Genomic DNA, 12,332 nt, shown 5'->3' with positions numbered 1-12,332 from the left:
AGTGGTAGGAAACGTAATGTTGGCTATTTCCTTTATATGTGAATGCTTGATTTCTCAGCATTAACTGTAATTCTTGCATTTAATAGTATGCCTGTTTATGAATTGCAGTAATCATTGGAGGGAGGTTAGTTTAATAGAATAACTAGATAAATGTGTGGCTAACAGGTATTGCTTTAACCCAAGGGTTCCCATTTTTTCATAGTATGGGACATACTTAATACAAAGACTGTCTTGCGGACTGCTTCTCCTCTCATTCACAATCACACAACATCTCTGTGGCAGCTACAGCTTAAATAGGAAGGTGTTTAATGTATCTTTACTATTTTTTAATGCTATTTAACAGGTGGAAAAGAGAAGCCAGCATGTGACCAGACCACTTTTGGGAATCTGATTTAAGGTATAAGTGTTGATGTGATCATCTCCTCTTATTTCTAGACTGCCTGATTGTAGGTTAATACAGCAATTGCTAGTAAATTTTAAATTCAGCTCGCTTCTGTAATAGCCAGGTGGGGAAGATAGGATTAGTTTAACATGTAGACCATATCCCAGATTACAAACTGCCAAGCAAAGGTCTTTGCAGAGTGCACAGAGGGCTCGTCTGGCTGGAGAGGAAGTACTGGAGGTTGACTGACAAGTTGAGTCAGTGACCTGAATATGGCAGTTGTGCAGGGGGGAGTAGACACAACTGAAGGCTCCATGGAATGTCAGTGACCTGGTTATACATACTCTGGGATGGGAAAGGAATGAGGGTACAGCAGAGAGCTCGTCCAAGGCAAGGGAAGTGCTGGACGGTGGGAGACTGGCTCTGGAAGCTCAGTGAGGGGATGGAGACCGAGGTGTAGAGTCACAAGGGAGGAGAGTGGGTGGCAGGCTGGTGCAGTGACTAGGCTAGGAATGGTTTTCAGTGGGTCAGGCATGAGAGTCTAGTTAAGGATTTCTGTGGGATGGGGAGGGGCAAGCGATGGGGGAGACGGTTTGGATTGGGAAGAGAGGGTGCAGCAGAGCTTGAGTGGGGGTGGGACACGATGTAGGGCGCTTGTAGGCAGGTTGGGATGGGAACGGGGGTGTGGTAGGGGGATGCTGAGGGGCAGGGGACGAGGTTCTAGGGGAATACAGGAAGGGATGGGGTGCAGGGGGATACAGGAGGGGTGTGGGATGAGGAAGGGATTCTAGAGGGGTGGCAGGCAGCCGGGCTGGGTGAGGGGCTCGCCCAGCGATGCTCCGCGGGGGATGCTGAGGCTCGTGTGGAGCTGGCCCCTCCCCCGCCCTGGGGCGGTGGTGGCCATGCCGTGGCTGCTGGGAGCCTCCTGCGCTGGGACCCGGTTGTGGTGGGGGGGCGCTTGGCCCGGCTCGGGCGGGTGGCTGGGAGCCGGGATTGGCTAGCAGGGGCCCGTGTGATTGGCGGCTGTGGAGAAGCGGCCTGGTGGGGAGGGCGCTGATTGGCTGCGGACGAGGAAGCAGGAAGGAGGACGGAGGGGCTTGCTGCTTTCGGGGAGTTAGAGCCGAGCGGCAGCGGCGGAGGAGCCTCTTGTCCCAGCCGTAGTGGCCGCCTGCTCCCGGCCTGTGTGCGCTGGGCGGCCGCGGCGGGAGGGAGGAGCCTGATCGCGACGCCCCGGGGGGCCGCCCCCATCCCCATCCCGCAGCCGGGAGGCTCCGGAGGAGGGGGAGGCGGCGGCGGAGGCGCTGACGCAGCAGCGTGGAGCCCGGGACTCGGGCGCCCCAGGGGGGGGTCCAGCTGCTGGATTCCATCCCGGCAGGGGCCTCCGGCTGCCCTGGGCCCCGACGGGCCGGGCCGGCCACGGAGCAGCGCGGGAGAGCGCGGCGGTGAGTCCCACGCGATGGTGCTCGGGGCTCCGCCCGCCCCGGGATCCCGCACGACGGAGGCAGTGGCGCTTGGGTGGCTCCGTCTCCCCGGGTAACTTCCATTGCGGAGCGGGGTGATGGGAACAGGTGCCGCCGAGGGGAGGGGATGCAGCTCCCGCCGCCCCCGAGGCGGTTCCTGCGGGACGCCCCTGCCCAGGGCGCCGGGTCGGGTCGGGAAGACGAGGAACTTTCCGCCCGGATCTGGCTGGGGGAAGGCGGGGGCTGGTTTACTCCGGCGGGTATCCGAGCCCCCTCTCCTGGGGGGGTCCTCTGCCCGATGTGGGCGGGCGGGCGGCCCGTGCTCGGCGGCATGAGGTGACAGATAATGTGGGGTTGGGGCGGCGGAGCCTTTTCTCCACCCCTGCCCTGCGATCTCCGCGTGTGCTCGGGGTGGGGGATCCGGCTGCGTCGGCCTCCCAGAGCTCAGCCACTGTAAGGAGCTGCCTCCTAGGACACTCACTCTCTCCTGAGCTCGCGAAGCGGGGGCGGGCGGGTCTGTGACCCTTAGGCTGGGAGATGGGGGGCGATCTGACCGCAAAGGGCATCCTGCTCCAGTCTGGCACTTGGGCGAGCTGAAGGACATTGTGGGTTGTTTCCATTTTACCCCGCCCATCACCCTGCTGTCTGAGCGGCTTCCCTTTCCCCAGAGAGTAGAGGAAATGGCCTTTGTGGCAGGTGGGTTGAGCTCTGGTTGTGAGTGCCTGGTATCATCCGTGCCATATCATATCTGTGACCAGGCTGTTTTGCTCTGGGATTAGCTTTAGGTTTAAAGTTATGTAATAAAACAATTAACTTGGAAACTCCAAATGATGTGGAGAAGGGCATGTGATGGGCTCAGGGGGAAGCACACAAATGAGGTTTGTGCTCCTTGGCCAGCTATTTCTTTTCCTCTGTCTCTCTAAAGTCCTAGGAATATTTTACAATTTGCTAATTCTGAGATGGTTACAAAATCTATACAGAAACTTCTATGTTTTTGGGGGGGAGGGGAGAATATCTGAGACAGATGTCCTTATTAAAATGGCACTAAAGGACAAAGACAAACAGAATGCTTGATTCCTAGATGTTGAGCAACTTGACAGGCAATTTAAAACGGGGGAAAAAAACTGTAGAAGTGACTAAGCATTACAGTCTTAAAGGGAAAAATGTTGGAAAAATGAATCTTGATGGGTTTTCTCTGGAAAGAGCAAGAAACAGAATCACTTGATATTGATTCAAGTGGAGTGTGTTAGCAAGGGGGGAAAACATAAACTTAAGTTTGTATATCCTGTGGTGCATGTGTTTGAAGCAACACCATGTTAAGAAAAATGGAGAAGGAATTCGTTAGAGTAGTGGACTGCCCACAGAGTATGAAAACAAGGTGTCATTTGTCTCCCCCTCCAAAGAAAGATTATGGTTATTTTAACATGATTCCAGGGCGAAATGCCAAGTTTGGATTTGTGAGTACATTAGATGGAACACCTAAATAGATGGAGAGCAGACTGTATAAGCTCACTATATAATTTCTTATGCAAGTATAAGGGCTTTTGGTGTTTCATGATAGTGTTTGTTTTCAAGTATCTTTAAAGTAAGATCTAGGGCACTAAATCGGTTTTATAGTTGAATGGAAGTTTGAAAGGTTTGTGTATATATAATGGTAGGTATTTAGCTTGTGTGGCTTATTGTGAGCAGATTAATTTTATGGGTATGCGAGAAATTAGAATAACTACACTAAGTATAAATGTTCATTAAGTAGATAAGTTCTCAAACTTTCTCATGGTATAGATCATGTGTTAATAGAGTGACTGGACCATTCCTTTGTTTTGAATTAATTATGTCTGGCAACTAAAGCAATAGTTTACATACAGTAATATTATTTATTGCATTTAACTGACTTTACTGTAATAAGGATTTGTTCTGTTTGGGGTATATGTGGATTAAATCCACCGTCTCCTTTGCTCTTCACTTTAAACGTTCCTCCTCTTCCCCTACACATGCTGCCCATTTGCATGGTTCCCATCGTCCTGGATATTCTCTCTCCTGTTGGTGGCTCTCATTGCTGAGAGAAGCTTGTTTCTTTTGTGTAGCAGTGGCTTCTAATAGAGGCAGCTTCACTGGCTCCTTCTTTCCAGCTGCTTCTGCAAGACACAGGAGCCAGCACCATGTGACTGGCCAGATCTCTGTAGACTAGCAAGTGCTCTCTGGACTACGATTCGAGAACCAGTGAGCTGGATAAATGGAGATGCTAAAATCCCAGGTTATTCCTATTACAAGCTGCAGCTCCTTCTACGGTGCATCATGGCAACTCAATCTCTTTAAAAAGAGCAAGTGATATTTTATGAGACAACTTTGAAAATGTTAAATTTAGAACTTATTTTGCCTGTATGGTATGTCTTTCTAAAGAGATAGTAGCCTGCAAACAGGATTTTTCTTAAGAGTACAGCTACTGCTGATACTTATTCCACATCTGAAGTTATAATCATCAGAAGCAGATGAACTTTTAAGAAAACATTTCTGGGCAGTTGGTACTACAGTTAATTGACCTATCCATCAATCTGTCACAATTAGAATATGATAATTCCAGGCTACTACTTCTAAGCAGAGCAAACTGCATTCTGTGATTCTGTGTCTGCAAAACTGTGCTCCAGAATCTGAGCTTTCATTTTAAAAAATGTAAGTTTCTAGCCCTTATGGTTGTGAAGCAAACCTTCCGAATGTGATGCACTGGGCACTATGCATTTCCTTTGAAATCTAATTATAACTAAAATGCCAGCATTAACTAGTTCACTGCTGATCATTTTAGCAGAAAAATCCAGCTAATAATGTGCCTATCCCACAATCTGAAATCATTCCCCACACTTTCTCAAGTGCCAAATACCCCAACTGTCCCCTGCTGAGCTGCCAAAAACTTCAGATTCCTTGACAACTTCTATGATGCAGTTTTGCAACTTCAATACAAAATTATGTTAAACTAATTTTAATTTTTAATTTAGTCAGATTAAACACCTGGAATGTTGCATTAATTGTTTGTATTCATTTTCATATTTAATTCAGTAAATCGCTCTGGTTTTAAATGGAGCGGAAGCCGCTTCTGTTTCCAGGCTGCTGTATGATGAGTGCTGCAGAATCTGGGATCCTTGATGCAGAATTTAGGTTGACCTCACTGAAGTATAGCCTTGCTTATAGATGTACAATTTAGCTTAAAGACCCAGAATTACTGTTGAGGGAAGAAAAATTTACTGTGGAACTTCATGTGTAGGATCTTATCTGGATGATCCAGTTTGCTGTCAACTAAAACAGTTATACTGAACAATACAGTGCCATTGCCTTAGTAAAATACTTTTGTGCCATCATGGATTTTGTCATTTGAGAAATCGACAGTTATAACCAGTGACTAAAATAGTCCCACACTTACTTTAGCATTTGGCTTGGTTGAATCTGTAGTTGATGTTGAAATTTGACACATTTGAATATGGGGTCAAATCTTGGGGAAAAAAATATGACTTAGCCCTCTTCAGATTTCTGGCATTAATGTTGATATGCATTTTTGATATAGCAGCATTGTGGGCTGATAATACTGGATTTTGAGCTGGAATTTGGTTACTTTCAAAGCCTCTGAGGTTGTGCATCACTGCATTTAAAGTGGCTTACAGTAACTTTTTGTTGTTGTTTTTTAATAAAATTTAACTTTTGTCACCGTCGGGTCTCCTCTCTGATATCTTTGCTACCTTTATTCATTTTCATTATTGGTTGAAACTAGTGGATTCATTTAGTGTTATGTCTTAGCAATAATTGTCATTGTGCAGTGTGTGTGTATTGTGAACAGCTATTCTTGTGCTTGTACAGTACGTGGTTATTTTACTGAGATGGTGATGAATAATTATTTGGGAAATGTATTCTCTTCTTCAAACACTGACCTTATATACTTCAGTATTGAAACCAAGCTCTTAACAGCAGACCTATCCAAAATAAACAATTGAAAAATTAGAAATCCTAGGCAAACATAGGCATGCAGTTACATTCTGTCATTAAACTCAGGCCACAAGAAAACTAGTATATTTATTGCTGATGATCAGACTTAGTACGTCAGAACTTTAAGAGAATCCTCAGAAATGTCCAAATATATTATACAGAGCTCCACACAGGTTTTTGCCCCATCTACTATTCACTGAGCCACCACAAAACACACCGGGGGGAGGAGGGGAAATACACAAAAAAATCACCATGGAGAGAGAACCCACTTCACAATTAATCGATTGAACTAATTAAAAGTCTCAAGTGTCTTCCTTGTGAATAATGAAATGAAAACAGAAGTTCAGAAAAATGGTAAAGTTAACTTGGAAGCATGCTACAGAAAAATGGATGCACGTCAACAAACATTGAAACAAGAAAAAAACAACAAATGCTTAAAATACACATTCTACATTTTATACCACAGAATATGCCATGATCAGGGACAATATTGTATATGACTATTAGGGAAATGTTAGTAAAAATCTTTTTGGGATTTCTCTCTACATTCCATGGGATTTCTGAAGGGCTTTTTCCTCTTTGCCGAAATGACATTTAAGATTATGGCATCAAGGCAATTTATTGCTTACAGCAAGTAAACTGGCTATGACTCACTAATGCCAGTCTAGTACATATCTTCGGATATTTCCCCAAACTGTCAAGTGTGTGGAACATATTAAAACCTTGGTTTTAGGTGGCATCTGTGATAGAATGCTGTGTAAGCAGTTCTTTAAATGTAAATAGCAAAACATGATTTAGATTGTAAACACTTTTGAGGGGGGGATATCTTAGAATGGGCATGGTGCCTAACACAACGAATTGCCATTCTTAACTGGGGCAAAAACATGCTATTTACATATGTATAAATACACAAACAATAGCACCCGATCTGTACCTAGTCTGTACGTGCTAATATAACAGTTAAATCATAGTGGTCTTCGCTACTTAAGTTCATGTTGTGGATCCTCAGTATTGAATACATACTGTTGAGTAAAAATAAATCTGAAATGGGGGAGGAGGGCTTGAAAACAAATTTCCTTACGAATATTACTCATACCACCTTTGTTAAGATTTAAATAAAGTTCGATTTTAGGGTTTTGGACAAAATAGTCAATTTCACTTTGCATTCTTGTGCTAGTACAGGAAGACTGAAATGTTTGGGTCGCAAACACTTCAGCGGAATGTCTAGGTAACTTTTTTTTTTTTTTTTTTTTAATAATTTTTCCTTTGCATAGGATCAAAAGACACTCTTATTTTAAGAAAAAGGGTTTTAAATTAAACCAAAATTGAGTCTTTATTGATAGTTTCAAAATGAGTTCAGGTTTTACACCGGTTTTACCCCTTTGCCAATTATTGTGATTTTTACAATCCCATTTTCCTATTGCTGTGTGGGGAACCCCTTCCCCCCCCAAAATGGGGGAAACAGTATAAAGGGAAAACAATGAAACTGAGTAGACAAAGTGCCTTCAATTGCCCAAAGTAAAAAAAACTACCAAATAAACTTCCATTTGATCTCAGTTGTAGCCCCACTGTAAGTTTTAAAAATTCACGTAGAAGTATACTTTAAATTGATGTCCCTTTAAAGGTTTTGTAATGAAACTCCCTGAACAAGGGTAGGCGTTCTGCGTTACAGACATTTACTTACATAGGGGCTCTTGAAATGAGGGAAAACTTTAATGGGTAAAACTAATTCTTCTGCTTGTGTGTCCAACTAATCACTTATTTACATTTAATATTCTGTGAAACTTTGATAAAAGGTTACACTGGTTTAGCTAAAACTCTTGAGCTTAAGCAGCACATGCAGATCGCTCTTCAAATTTTGCATGGGCCCTCTGCTAAGAGCACTAAGCCAAGTTATACCAGCTTGCTGTATAATTGCCTTTGTAGCTGATGGAAGGGTGAATGTGTTCTGGCAGCAAGTAGTTATGGAATGTCAGGACACATAATGTGCCATAGGTCCAACTGCACTAAACAAGTGCACTTGTCTGTACCTAGTGTGTCATTAGCAGTGAAGTGCAGCTAATAAACACCTATTAAGATGAAAAGGTAGAAACGTATATTTTTATACTCTGGTGTGTCAGGATGTAGACTCATCATGGCAGCAGTGCTTCCAGAGACTTACATTTTAAGGTTGTTGCGATTGACGGCTAGAAACTTCACTTTCGTAATACACTTTTCCCAGCTATGAGTTAACAGCTTAAGCTGGGGGGAAAATAATTGTGCTGTTTTGACCTCTGGATTTCATTAAGCTGGTCAGTTTCACTCTTGCTGTTAACTGGTTCTATTCATTTTCATTTTCTGGTTCTTCTACACTAATGCTAATGCAAGGCTGTTTGGTTCCAAAACACTTCAGGGAATTTTTTTTAACCATGTATGCTTTGATGCCATTTACTGATAAGTACATTGTTAAATGTTCAGTTATAATCATAGGCAGACACACAATTAAGTTCAAACAGGTAAATGTTGTGAAAATGGCAGCCAAACAGATTATTGGCATGGTTTTTAGTATCAGCTGATACCATGCATATGTTTGGTACAACACTGTAATATGCTGAGAGAGTTGATGTAATATTATTATACATGACGGGAAGGATTGGTACATAAATTAGATGTCTTGGGACTTGTATATGTTGTGGTCTCTTTATATACCAGTAGGAAAGACTAAAACACAGTGAAGCATTTTTCTTTACACTCAGGTGTATATGCAAGTATTTGGTGTAGCATTGTTTAATGTGGGATAGATGCAAGTGTTCATAGAAATTGCTCTCTATACAAGTAAGCACCTGGATGGCTAAAGTGGAATGATTTTTTTTATTGGAATAAATGGGATTTATTACAGTATCTTATTTCTGAATGTGGTACATTATAGCTTTAGTTCAGGGCTGTCAGTTCTCATGTTAACTTGGGCTTTGACTTTGTTCCTTGTTTAGCTGCAGCTTAATTGTGTGGTTTTCCTTTGTGAGCCACACTATGGTGATGTTTCCTTGCACCCATTGTTAGAGTATTTATTCAAAATATTGCCTCAAATGTTCAGGGGTAGAAGTATGCATCTCCTGAATGAAGTAGGCTGGATTTTTATCCAGAGATTTGGAGCAATCAAATTTTTGAATTGCTCTGCTCCGGCTCTGGGCAAAAACCTACCGGTCCACGCTCCAGCTCCGGACTCTGCTCCAAAGCCCTGTTTTTATCAAGTAAGATCTCAAAGGTTTTTGTAAACTCTATGTATGTGTGACTTAGTATGTTTTAATTTATCTAACGTTTTCTTTGAAATTAAAATTGTAGACACTAAGTTATGTAAAACCATTTTTCTTCACAAATGTATCTTAGTCTAAATGTTATTCTTTAAACGAGACCTTAGAGCTGCAGAGACAAAGGTAGACCCTAAGCATGCTGGCTTTCTATTATTGCAGGTTGTGGCCCTGAATGCCTTACTGAAAAGTGTTCCTTAGCTTGTCCTCCAGTACAGTACAGTTTATATAGTGTCTCTTGTACAGACTGTATCTTCAAGTGCTTGTAGAATATCTATAAATAAAACAATTTAACCTCAAAGGAGAAGAAATTGTGTTATAGGCAAGGGAGAAAAGTTAGTCTCAGTTCAACTGAGTTTGATATTAAGTGGGGTTATACAGAAAGAGCTCTGCAGAAGTTCTTGTACCAGCAACTGCAAAATGATGTGACCGGACTGAGCGGACGGGCTAGTGCTAGAAGTAGAGAAGGGAACCGAATGAAAGATAAGTTTTGTGAAGATGAATCAAGTCTATGGAGGGCCTTAAAAACAAAGGGGAAGTTGAAGTAGATCCTGAAATGAATGGAGGACTCAGTGAAGCTCTCGGAGACTGGCTGTGATATGGTCACTCTTTATTGTAGGTGCCCAAAGTCTGACAAACTGGGATTTGGTGAGACAGTAAAGAAGGGAGGGAGTTTAAATATTTGAGGTGAGAGGAACTTAATATCTCAACAGAGGTAATACTGAGGCATTGGGGTATGCAGGCAATGTTGCAAAAGTGTCAGTAAGCAGATATATACACATGTAAGAAGAAAGTTCATACTCAAGGATGAAGCCAAGTTTATGGACAATGGAAGCAAATCAGCAGCTAAGGAGAGAGGAGGGGGTTTCTTTGATGTTTCTCCTGTTGCCCAGGTGAACTACAAAGCATTTTAAGAAAAGGTTAGCAGTAGGAAGGTAAGTATTGTCAGGAATAAAGATTGTTTTTAATAGAGTGGTGGGCAGCAGCAGACTCTTCAAGTTGATGAAGGTATCAGAGGAAAAGGAGTTGAGGACAGTAGTAATGTAGGGAGCAACAGAAGAATGATTAAATCAAACAAAAAGAGGTTAGGGGAGAAGGAGGTTTCTTAAGGGACTGGTTATTCCAGGAGACGAGGTGAGAAAATAGTTGTTTGCCCTAATTCATAATGTCAAACCTGGGCAATCATAGATTGAAAGAAGGAAGTAGATTCCTCACTTCTGGCTGGCTGGGAGGGGAGGTGATCATTCTGAAGAGGGAACAAGGATTACCAGCATCAGAAATGACTTTGGAGCATAATAGCCTGTGCCACTGCTGCCCATGCTACTGTGGCTACACTACTGTACTTAATGTGCTAGCTCAGATGAGAGCTAGTGCGAGTATGCATATGCAAGCTGGGAATCACACCCCTGTCTTATAGTGTAGACGTAACCATATATACATGGTGCCGTGGAGAGCTTTTCTCAGGTTGTGACATAGCACTGGTACAGTATTTATACCAGTGGGATTGAAAATAACTGCTGTAATGCTCTAAAGTTATTTCTAATGACTGTTGAACAAGTCTCACAGCATGCAGTGTAATGTACCAACACTGACCCACAGCTGCAATGTGTCCTCTCTGTACAGCCATTAGGAGACCTTATAAGTGGCTTTCTTTACAAGAATGCCCTCAGGACTGCAGAGTCTAATTTCTGCTCATTTCCAGAATGATCTCCTCCCCTCCCAGCCTTTCCCCCAGCCAGAAGTGAGGAATCTGCTTCCTTCTTTCAATCTACGATTGCCCATGTTTAACATTGTCTGCCCTAATTCTTAACTATTTTTTTTCACCTCCCTTGTCCCCTGGAATAACCAGTCCTTGGGGTGGCCAGTGGCAGTAGCGGCATGGGCTGCCCATGCCACTGCAGCAACGCTACTATTTTTAGTGCACTTATTCAGATAAGAGCTAGTGTGAGTATGTGAATGAGAGCTGGGAATCCCGCCCCTAGCTCACTGTATAGATGTAGCCTTAATTTACACCAGCTCTCCTGCCTGAAGCTACTAACCAAGGTTAAGAACTGTCCTGTCCTTGCCTAAAAACAAACACTCGCACAACCTTAAAAGCTTAGTAGGAATTTCGAAGGTGCCTGTGGTCTTGCTATCTAGACAAAAGTATAAAAAGTTAGCGGGGATTTCGGGGTTTGTGATGCTAAGCTCACATAGCCACTGTTAGTCTTTAAGGTGCCACCAGACTCCTTGTTGTTACTGTGGTATAATAGATCACATGCCCTACTTGCTGGGGTGAGGGGGCTGCGGGCGTGGCTGCTTGCTTTTTTCTTTTTCTTTTTTTTAATAGATAATGTGAACTTCTCCAAGTCTTACTGTTTTCTGAATCTCATGCACTGGCCTGTTCAAAACTCCATCTGTCCACCACTAAGTGGACGTGAATCCAATTTAACTTGCATATGTTTCCAAGGTAACCATCAGAAGCAATTGCAGAAATGGACCATAGAGAGGAAGGAAAGTGAACACACACAAGCATTCCTACTATCTCAATACTTGAGCTTTATTAAAATCTAGTTAACAGCAGTTACCCTAATAAAACAGTATAGTAGGTGACAGTGAGATGGTCTTTCTTTGATGGGCCTGCATTCTGCTTAAATGAAATCTCTTCAGTTAAAAAAAGAATTAAAATAGCTTCAAGTACTGCCCCTGCCTCTGAGGCCCTTCACCTATTTTTATGGTCTTACAATCACATTTTTGTATTTCAGACTTTCTCCACTTTTGCTCTATGAAAGATCCACGCAAACTTGGGAAAAATGCATGAAGTAACCAATGTAGGATTTTTTTCTTTTTTTGGTACTTGTAATAGTCGGTAAAACATTTTAGACAGATGAAAGATTTTTAGGTTGGCAGCATCCTTTTTAAACCAACGAGGAGAAAAATAATAGCTTGCTGCTACTGCACATTATAGTGTGTATATGCACTGCTTTGGAAAGTTACTGAGCGTGTGGTACAGGATCAGGTATCCCATAACCCAGGGGTTCTCAATCCTTTTCTTTCTGAGGCCACCCCCACCACCCAACATGCTATTAAAAACTCCACGGCCCACCTGTGGCACAGCAGCTGGTTTTCTGCATATAAAAGCCAGGGCCTGCGTTAGGGAGTAGCAAGCAGGGCAATTGCTTGGGGCCCCAGTGAAGCTAAACTGTTCAGGCCTTGAGCTTCAGCCCCGGGTGGTGGGGCTCAAGGCCTTGAGCT

At 43.2% G+C, this 12,332-nt stretch overlaps 1 protein-coding gene across 1 annotated transcript in view; it reads left to right on the top strand.

The window, feature by feature from the left end:
* The first annotated feature begins 1,509 nt into the window (after positions 1-1,509).
* Positions 1,510-12,332, top strand: part of BAHD1 (bromo adjacent homology domain containing 1) — a 69,265-nt gene continuing 58,442 nt past the window's right edge. The window contains exon 1 of the mRNA XM_024208896.1: positions 1,510-1,824. The gene's annotated coding sequence lies outside the window, so the exon portion shown is untranslated. The remainder of the gene's footprint in view (positions 1,825-12,332) is intronic.

This window comes from Terrapene carolina, unplaced genomic scaffold (assembly GCF_002925995.2).
Source record: "Terrapene carolina triunguis isolate 2854851 unplaced genomic scaffold, T_m_triunguis-2.0 Scaffold96, whole genome shotgun sequence".
Classification (NCBI taxonomy): domain Eukaryota; kingdom Metazoa; phylum Chordata; order Testudines; family Emydidae; genus Terrapene; species Terrapene triunguis.
Note: the sequence above shows the minus strand (reverse complement) of the source record. Positions and strands in the feature narration are given on the sequence as shown.